The sequence below is a fragment of the Nicotiana tabacum genome, chromosome 17 (assembly GCF_000715075.1).
Source record: "Nicotiana tabacum cultivar K326 chromosome 17, ASM71507v2, whole genome shotgun sequence".
In the NCBI taxonomy this organism is placed as follows: domain Eukaryota; kingdom Viridiplantae; phylum Streptophyta; class Magnoliopsida; order Solanales; family Solanaceae; genus Nicotiana; species Nicotiana tabacum.
In genome coordinates, this window is record NC_134096.1 from 26,148,830 (window position 1) to 26,159,061 (window position 10,232).

Sequence of the window (10,232 nt, forward strand, 5' to 3'; positions counted from 1 at the left end):
TTCTTTCTATCGTGGAAGTGACGATCCTTGACGCATCTTCAAAATAGTACAAAATTCTCACTCCTTTTTCACTATTTGACAATTTAAGAATATTTTGTTGTTTAACACAAAAATATTGGAGTGTTTGGTTATGTTTATCACAAATATTTTTTCTGCATTATAAATGAGAAGAAGAAACCTTTTAGGCCCGTGCAATAAGTGGGGCGTGGCTTTTAAGTGAAACGACAGAAACCGTTAGACACACATGAAACGTTGTGCTTTTAATTGTGAATAAATGGAAAAAAATGAGGGAAAAGGCAAAAACAAACCAGGAAAAAGATAAAATGTGAATCCTAGATTAAAGGAGGTGCCATGTAAGCACTTATTGGCCCTCCTTTATATAGATATATAGGCAACGGAAATCTTTAGCGAGATCTCGTTCGTCTTTATCCTTAAAATCAAATTTTATATTGGACAAAGTTACAATTTAATTATTTTTTTAATAATTTAGGACTTTAAAATCAACCAAAATTTTATTCATTTAATCTTTTCTTATTGAACTACGTATATATTAATACTTAAGACTTTAAAATCGATTAAAATATTACCTTACACGAATCAAACAATCAGTTTTTGGAAGCGTACCTACGATTTGCTAAGAATTTCTTACCATACCCTACAATACTGGAACTAATGGAACGGGTATTTACTGGAAGTGTGGAATGTAAAAACTTGTCATGTATTTCTCTTGAGATTGTTGTGCTTTCAAGGTGTTTTATCTATATATTACTTTCTTAGAATACTACTTATTTATTTTTTCTATTTGATGCAATTGTTTCATCTCCTTGGTTTATGTAAAAGTTATAAGTTTTTATAATAATTGATCAGAGACTGAGATTGTTGGCAAACTCTGGTAAAATCTTGTTTCTCAATCATATATAAATTTTTAAGATTTATATGGGTATGCGACTTGAGATAGGTTGGTATTCAATTTTTTTGTGCTCATTTTTTACTTAAGTATTATAAAACAATAAAATAAGAAGAAGATTATTGCAGAGAAAAGTTGAGAGAGATGATTCTTATTGATTTGAGATGAATTACAATTGAATAGGACCCCTCTATTTATAGGAAAACGTGACTTAGCCACTAAGTAACAAACTCTAAAAAATCTCTAAAATATAGATATTAACCATAAATAAAATACTATTTATAATACTCCCCTTGAATGTCTATTCAATAGGTAACGTGCCTCGTCAAAACCTTAACTAAAATAAAATGCAGTGGGAAAAAATTCTTAGTAAAAGAAAAAGAGTACACGTGTTTAATAATACATCTTCTGGTTGCCTCGTTAAAAACCTTGCAAGGGAAACCCATTGGGACAAAATCTTGTAAGGGAAAAAGAGTACAGTGCATATTAAAAGTGATTGCACACGCTATTGACATTATACTTTCGAGTGCTTGAACTGCAGGTCCAAAACTACATGTCTTTCATATGAAATCAATTCTACTTATCTCTCTCTCTCTCTCTCTCTCTCTCTCTATATATATATATATATATATATATATATATATATATATATATATATATATATATATATATATATATATATATCATAGATGTCGTTGACAAATATTTTATATCGGTTTCAATATTTTTTCATAAAGACATAACATAGAGATCTCTTCATTCATATTTTCAGGTACTTGAACCTCTCCTCAGGTTTTATGAAGTGTTATGTCATGTGATCTTCTAGATCACTTGCCTCTTTATTATGATCACTTGATCATCTTCTTTATCAATAAGTTTATTTGAAACTGATTTGTCTATACGCTTTAGACGTACCATAGATTTTGCCCTTCTAGGACTTAATCTAATGGGAGCATTTATAGTGAGAATATAGTTACTTTCTTTGCGTTAACAAATCCATCTGGAATGCTTTGCAATATATTGCAGATGAATTATCTTCTTATGAATTTCGAGTTCATACTATTTTATTTGAGGATCTAGATGTACAAATGATAATTCATTTCACGTAACTTTTTCTTAAGTGTTTATCCTGTCCCCCCCTCATGTTAGAAAAACTAACTTGCTTCCTCAACATTGAAAACTCATATTTGTGTGTTATTGTGTTAATCAAATATACCCCCGCGCATCAATAATAATAAGATGGAATTGTTTGATTCCTGATCCCGAACCACTTGTGAGGGGAGAATATAATATACTTGCGGATATATCGTATATCAAACTGATATAGATAATTTTGTTCTCATAAGCAATAGTTTAGCTATTTAGTGGAGTCACTCAATAAATTATTTTGCTAAACCAATTGTGATATAAATCAACTTATCAAGATGAACTGTCTTGAATAGAAAATCTAAAAATTATGCTCTAAATTAAATTATTGAGTAAGTTACCTCACAAATACCAGGTTGCGGGTTAATAATAAACGCACATGTAACCATGTCATAGATGCATCTTATGTGGTATACATGGCAAGTGAATGGACTCATATTCACCTTTGATATTTTCAGCATTCATTGGATTCAATCCTAATTTTAGTTGGTCTATTAATTAGTGAGAACAAGTAACATAAGAGAATTCATAAAGAACTTTCTAGTTCTTTAATGTTTACCCATGTGAATGCTCTTTTATTTTTGCACATCATACTTAAATTAACATGGCTAAGCCAATTATGCCAACTGGATAAAATTATCAATATTGATAAATTTCAGGTTTATACCATGACGTATGCAATTATCAATAAACTTCAAGTTTATTATGATATGAGTATTTATATTAACAAACTTCTATTTTATTGTGGCATTTTTTTGTTTGTGTAGTACAAACTGGAGAAGAAAGCGGACAGCTTTTCACATACATATTACTCCGCTACAAGTTGTACTAATAAAAAATATTAAATTGTTCTTTTATTTATAGTCTCAATATAACCAATCGCTTTCGCGAATACTTTAGAAACTCAATAAGTTTCTTACTACGATACAATACATTATTGATAATCAATTTTATTCCTCCAAAATAGTATATTGAATGTGTTTTTTCCTGGATGCTCTATATGAATCCATTGCTATTCCTTTCCTCCACCGATAAAGGTTATGGCTCTTTCAAAGCTCTCAATTAATTTGGTACTACCACATATTCATCAACATCCATATGGTGAATATGTCTTTTAAAGAGGAAGTTATACCATTATGGTCATTGTCAAAATTATATACAGGATATGTTTCTTGCATTATTGTTATCCTTTAATAATCTCATTGCAAAATATTTTGGCGTACAATAGGTGCCACGACCCAAAATCCTTGAAAGGTCTTGATGGCGCTGGACACCACTGTCAGGCAAGCCAACACAAAAATTAGTAAATTCTCATTTTAATAATTCTGAAATCGTAAATTTTCTTCAATTAAATAATAAATGGTGAACTTCACAGAGTAAATAATAATATTTTTCGCAAATTTTAATACTGAATAATCCCATAATCATCCTAGAACCCGGTGTCACAAGAGCATGAGCATTTACTAGGGAACAAAATAAAATACAATAACTGTCCGGAATACAAATTTGGACAGAAAAAAAAAAATACAAATACTCTGAAGGAGACTCCGTTGGCTGCGGAGCGTCGTATAGAATACAACTCATCTAAGTCCCCGCCGTAATCGCGCTTCTGCGCCCACAAGGTCGCTAAACATATGTATACCTGTACAAAAATGTGCAACAAGTGTAGCATGAGTACGTAAATCAATGCGTACCCAATAAGTATCCCGCCTAACCTCGAAGAAGTAGTGAAGAGGGGTCGACTCAGACACTTACTATGGGCTATAATTAATATACCAATGATGTGATAAATTATGGATTTTATGAGGCAACGGTAAACACAATAACATGAGGCAGGTAAATAATTCTCTCATTAATAGGGGATTTCCAAATTTATTTTCATCTTTTAACAATTTATATTTGTTGATATCCAATTTTACCCTCATATTTTTCAAATAAGTATATATACTTTCAAAATGACATTTTGCATCATTATTTAATTTACAAAATTTATACAAGTATTTTTTATATTTTTTTCATAATTTTTAGAGCTTTAAAATTAATTTTCTTGTATTTAAATTATTCAAATATTTATTAATTATTCCTTCAAACTATTTTGGGGTGACTTAATCATCCGAATTTATTATTTGTACCTACATGTATATTTATAAAATTTTACTTTATTTTATATAATATTTGCATTCTTATATCATTTGCATATCGTTTACAATAATAGCATATATTCTCCACAATTAGTTATATCTATCATATTTTCTTTGTCAAAATAATATTTTTTCTATTTTGATAATCTTAATTTACTATTTTAAGTTCTAATTTTACAAAATAGCATTTCACATATGTATTTAACATTTCATAAAACTATTTTTATTTTTAATTATATGTATTTTTAAAATAAGCCCCTAAAGTCTTAGTCCATTTTCAAAACCCACCAAGAAAGCCAAATTAAATCAAACATTTCCAAAACCCTTTCAACAACCTTCCGTCGGCGTCAATGCGTCTACGACAGCAACATCTCATTCTTTTCTCTCTTTTTTTTTTTTTTTTTTCATTTTATGTTTTCATTCCTTAATTATTCTACCCCAATTTCCTAGTCAACTGCCCCAAATTGCGGACTACAATCTCTCCTTAATTTATAAAATCAAAATCTCTTTCTCCTCCTGTTTCCATGGCAAGAATGTATTCGAAAAGAAATTGTAGAGGTTTGAGGCCGAATCTCTTTGAAGAATCTGTCTAAGTTCATGATGGCGTAGACTGGCTTTTCTTTCCTGGTATATTCTTTTAGCTAATAAGGTAATGGGTTAATTTTATGCGTATCTTTTGGTATTTCTTTTTCCGAATTAGTTCTTTCCCGAAAGATTAATTAACTGCAGATTTTTTGCTAATTGATTCTGTCAAAATCAATCTTTTACTAATTTGCAACCTTAATTTTCGAAGCGTATCATTCTTCTGATTCTTTTTTTATTTTATAAAACAAGTGCTTATATTACATGTATATACCTGTGGGTTTTAGTTTATGAAGGGGGACCTTGAATCACGATTTTCACTATATAACTATTCTATTCTCCTATGTTCTTCCGAGGTACAAATCAAGACAGAGCTTTAGTCTTTATCTTCGTTCGAGACAAAGCTTTAGTCTTTATATTTGCTCGATACAATCAGGGCCTATCGAGTTCGAGTATTGGTTTCTCATTATTGTTGTTCTAATTTTCGCACGGGTTGTGGCATATTCCGAAGAGTAATTGGCTTATTTGTCGCTGTTGAAGTTACTGGATTCCTAATCTTCTTATTATATTATTCTGTTCTCCAACTGGTTAGTTTCTTAAGCAATGCATTACTATCCCTTGACGTGCTAGTTGTTTGTTAGAATAGACTAGTTGTCTTCTTTAGTTTTTGTCTCTCTTTTACTTTCTTCTGCGATTTGTTCGCGCTTGGTTATGCTGAATGCTGTACGGCATTCTTTTGAAATGCATACCAAGTAAAATCTCAGGTACGTCACTTGAATCTCCATATGTGCCTTCCTTCTATGCTTGGTTTAAAAAAATTAAGCAAAACCTTATGGCTTGGTCATCTATACATCATGTTCTGGGACTAACCTTGCTACTTTTAAAGTTGTCTCCCCAACTTGATATATGCCATACTTATTTATTTTTTTTGCTTGTTTTGAATATCTAGATGTTCTGTAGATTATATAATAATTAGTTAAATACTAGAGATCCTACCTTTAGGATTCAATGGTAAATGAGGTCGACAATCTGTTTGTGGCAAAATCTATCTAGATGTATGTCTTTAATGTGCTCTTGTATGACTGATAGGCAAATGGCCTGAATTGAATATTAGATATCATGCTCTAATGTGCTCTTATATCATGCTTTTAGGAAATAACAATAATCAAATCAAGTATGTGAGAAGTTATAAGTTTATTCAAGAATTGAATGCTGGCCTGGTCGCTTATTTCTTTCCCATTAACATGTATATTCATATTTGTGTGAGTTGACTTGACAGGGTTTCAAACTCTAGTTTGGGCTGAGTTTTGGATCTGGAAAGTTGGGAAGGTCCTAAGAGGAGTCTTCCAGAGAGACATGGATTTCATTTAGGCATCTTTAGGCTCATGTTATATTTTATTCTTGTAGTTTTTAAGCTCTATATAATAGTGAATGGGGGTTGCTGGGAAAAGGAAAAATCATGTGCTACTCGTTCATACGCCTATTCTCCACTTATGTGTGATGAACCAAAATGTCATCTTATATTTTAGAACTCGATTTTGCGTTCTTAAGCCTTAAAAATCTCATTTTTACTCTCATCGATTTGCGTGCGCAGTCCGAGCATGTTTTCGGAAAGCTTTTATGTTGAAAATTGATAAAAATAAGAATTTATGCCTTAATAGTTGATTTTAGTTGACTTCGGTCAACATTTTTGGTAAACGGGTCAGGATCCATGTTTTGATGGTCCTGGTGGGTCCATATCGAATTATGGTACCTGAGTGTATGCCCGAAATCGAATTCGGAGGTCCATAACTCGAGTTATGAATTTTTGATGAAATTAAAAATCTGAAAATAATTGTTTTTAAGAATTGATTGATGTTGGACATTGTTAGTATCGGGTCTGTATTTTAGTTTCGGAGCCCGATACAAGTTCATTATGATATTTAAGACTTGTTTGTGAAATTTGGTGAGAAACAAAGTTGATTTGACGTGATTGGGACGTCCAGTTGAGAAGATGAGAATTGTAAAGTGTTCTTGAAATTTCATTTGATTTGGTGCTAAATTCGTAGTTCTAAGTGTTATTTTGGCGATTTGATCGCGCGAGCAAGTATGTATGATGATTTTAGACTTGTGTGCATGTTTGGTTTGGAGCCCCGAGGTCTCGGGTGAGTTTCAGATAGGCCACGAGATGTTTTGGACTTTGGAAAATCTGGTTTTCTGCAGATTCTGGTGTTCTGGCATGTCCTTCTTCGCAGGTCCTTTCGCGTTGCGAACGCGAAGAGTAAACTGGTCAGCTGGAATTTTCTTCTTTGCGAACGCGACCAGCTGCTTGCGAATGCGTAGTGTTAGGCATAACTGGGGGAGGGTTGGTCGTTCCTTCACCGAGAACGCGAGCAATGTCTCGCGAACGCGTAAGCCGGGACGGGGGAGGGGGTAGCCTACGCGAACTCGAACAAGGTCTCGCGAACGCGAAGGCTTGGTAGCATATACTCATCGCGAACGCGATGAACACTGTCACCCAGCACTTAATAGATTCCAAAAACGGGAATTGGCCATTTATTCCATTTTCTCAAAAACCAAACGGACTAGAGGCGATTTTCAAGAGTTATTTTCTTTCCCAAAGTGTTGGTAAATGATTCTAAACCATTTTCTTTCAATTACCCATTATATTTTATAAATTTTCAATCTAAAATTTAGAGTTTTCATGGTAGAATTAGGAGGTGCTATTTGTACATCATGCCCCTTTACAATTTTGAATTTAAGAAAATGACATTTTAAATCTCTTATGTATAAAAGACACATCTCTTACGTGTAAAACTAAATCTCCCATGTGTAAAAAAAGAGGTAGGGTCATAAAACTAATTTTTTTTTGTAAAGAGCTAAAAAATCAATTGACCCGAATTAGGGGTTAGGGTAGAAACTAGGAATTTCAGAAATTTAGGGATTTAGACCTCAATTTGAGGTCATATTCCAAAACCAATTATATATTCGGGCTCGGGGGTGAATGGGTAAATAGATTTTGGTCTGAACCTCGGGCTTTGACCAAGCGGGTCCGGGGTTGATTTTTCGACTTTTTGGAGGAAAATTTGGAAAATTTAATTTATGCAATATAATTGATTTCTTTAGCAATATTTGATATTATTGAGTCATTTTTGAATAAATACGAGTGGTTTGGAGGTGAATTCTAGAGAAAAAATTGTGGTTGAGAATTAAGTGTCATTTAGAGCGAGGTAAGTGTTGTGTCTAACCCTGACTTGAGGGAATTAGGAACCTCAAATTATTTGCTATGTGAAATTCATGTGAGCGGCGTATATGTGAGGTGACGAGTACTTATGCGCCGCCGATTTACCTGTTTTTCCCTGTTTTCTCTCGTTTTTCTTACATTGTCTCTTTTATATGCCTAATTGCTACGTGTTTATACTAGTGTTGTTAAATTGATCGTTCTTATCATGTTTACGAATTTTCTTGTGATAATCGAGTATTTATTTCAAAGTTGAGATTGATATTGTGGAACCAAATGTTAAAGTAAGGTTTGTACTTGTTATTCTATCTCCCTGTTGTTATTTATTCATTGTATTATGGTAATGAAGAGTGTTAATGCACGAAGGGTGATGCCGTGCCATATTGTGAGTGTTAATGCACGAAGGGTGATGCCCTGCCATATTGTGAGTGAGGGTGATGCCGTGCCATATTGTGAGTGTTAATGCACGAAAGGTGATGCCGTGCCATGATATGAGAGTTAATGCACGAAGGGTGATGCCGTGCCGTTTTTATTGATTTTATGGTGAGATTGAGAGTAAAAGCACGAAGGGTGATGCCGTGCATTTTTTCTTTACTGTATTCGTGCTCCTGTTGATTCATATTATATTGGTTGTTTCAGTTCTCATTCTGCTGTAACTCTTTACTTCGTATTTCCCCCCAGCATGTATTCCCTTCCGATAATTCTTGTCTAGTTCTTCATTATTGTTATTTGTATATACACTATTAAATTGTACATGTTGATTTGTAGGTGCCTTGCCTTAGCCTCGTCACTATTTCATCGAGGTTAGGCTCGACACTTACCAGTACATGAAGTCGGTTGTACTGATACTGCACTCTGCACTTTCTGTGTAGATTTTGGTACCGACTCAGGTTGATCGAGATTTTAGCCGCTGGACCCGCTATTCGGAGACTCAAGGTAGATCTGTCGGCGTTCACAAACCTTGAAGTCCCCGTCTATCTTTTCAGTTTTACTGTTTCTTTCATCCAAACAGTTGTATTTCTTTCAAACTATTACTTGTAATGAATTCTAGAATGCTCGTGAATTGTGACTCCAGATCCGAGTAGTAATATTTAATGCAGTCTTTATATTATTTCGCACTCATTATATTTCACCTTAGCTAAATTGCTGTTATTTACTAAATGTGATAAGAATTAGTTTAATAATTTTCTAATGTTGGTTTGACTATCAAGTGAAATGTTGGGTGCCATCACGGTTCCGACGGTGGGAATTTCGGATCGTGACAAGTTGGTATCAGAGCACTAGGTTGCTTAGGTCTCACGATTCACGAGCAACCTTAGTAGTGTCTGGAAAATCGGTACGGAGACGTCTGAGCTTATTTTCCAAAGGCTATGAAGTTTAGGAACAAATTTCACTTCTATTCTCCTATGTCGTGTGATGTTGTTTTCTCAATACTGATTGAATTCTTTTACTCTTATTCTCTCGTAGATGGCGAGAACACATACCGCTTCCTCAACTGAGCAGCATCCAGAGCCTCTAGTGGCAGCTCCTACGAGGGGCAGAGGTCGAGGTCGTGCCAGAGGCCGAGTCAGGGGCAGGGCTCAGCCCAGAGCTCGAGCAGCAGCCCCAGCAGTGGAGCCTCAGATAGATCTTGATGAGGAGATTCCAGCCCAGACTATTCCTGTCGGACCAGCTTAGGTTCCGGAGGGGTTCATTGCCACCCCAGTACTTCAGGACACTTTGGTCCGTTTGGTGGGCCTTATGGAGAGTGTGACCCAGACTGGCGCATTTCCCATGGCACCAGCCGTCTCTTAGGCTGGAGGAGGAGCCCAGACTCCCACTACTCCCGCTCTACGATGCAACCATCTACATCCATTCAAAGATGTAGCGCCCCCAGCAAAACAAGGACGTTAGTACTGTCGAATAGTACTAGTATGTAAGGCAAACACCAATCTTAGTATAATGAACGGTGAAACAAAGAGAAGGCAGTCATAATAATCAATAAGTACTTCATAGAAATACAAAGAAACACCAAGTAAGGATCACATAGTTTCCAATTCAATCTTTCCATCTTTTTAGATTAATAATTTTTAGTGCCAAAGCCACAACTCATAATGCCACCGTATTTTTATACGGAGTCCGGTCTCGGCCCGACCGGCTAAGCCATCTCAAGTGAGACATATCCATATCCATAATGTAAATCAATAATTCCAACACAAATGCTACCATGTGTATAACATGGCGTCCGATCTCGGCC

The 10,232-nt window shown here is 34.5% G+C and overlaps 1 long non-coding RNA gene across 2 annotated transcripts; it reads left to right on the top strand.

Moving 5' to 3' along the window:
- The first annotated feature begins 4,490 nt into the window (after positions 1-4,490).
- LOC107801172 (uncharacterized) lies at positions 4,491-9,970 on the top strand. 2 transcript variants are annotated; one of them, XR_012701109.1, is made up of 3 exons: positions 4,503-4,843; positions 8,765-9,332; positions 9,464-9,970. It is a non-coding gene; the product is annotated as an uncharacterized LOC107801172 (long non-coding RNA). The 2 variants fall into 2 exon arrangements; XR_001651598.2 differs by lacking the exons at positions 8,765-9,332; positions 9,464-9,970 and adding an exon at positions 6,056-6,367 and having other exon boundaries at positions 4,491-4,843.
- Positions 9,971-10,232: the final 262 nt, after the last annotated feature.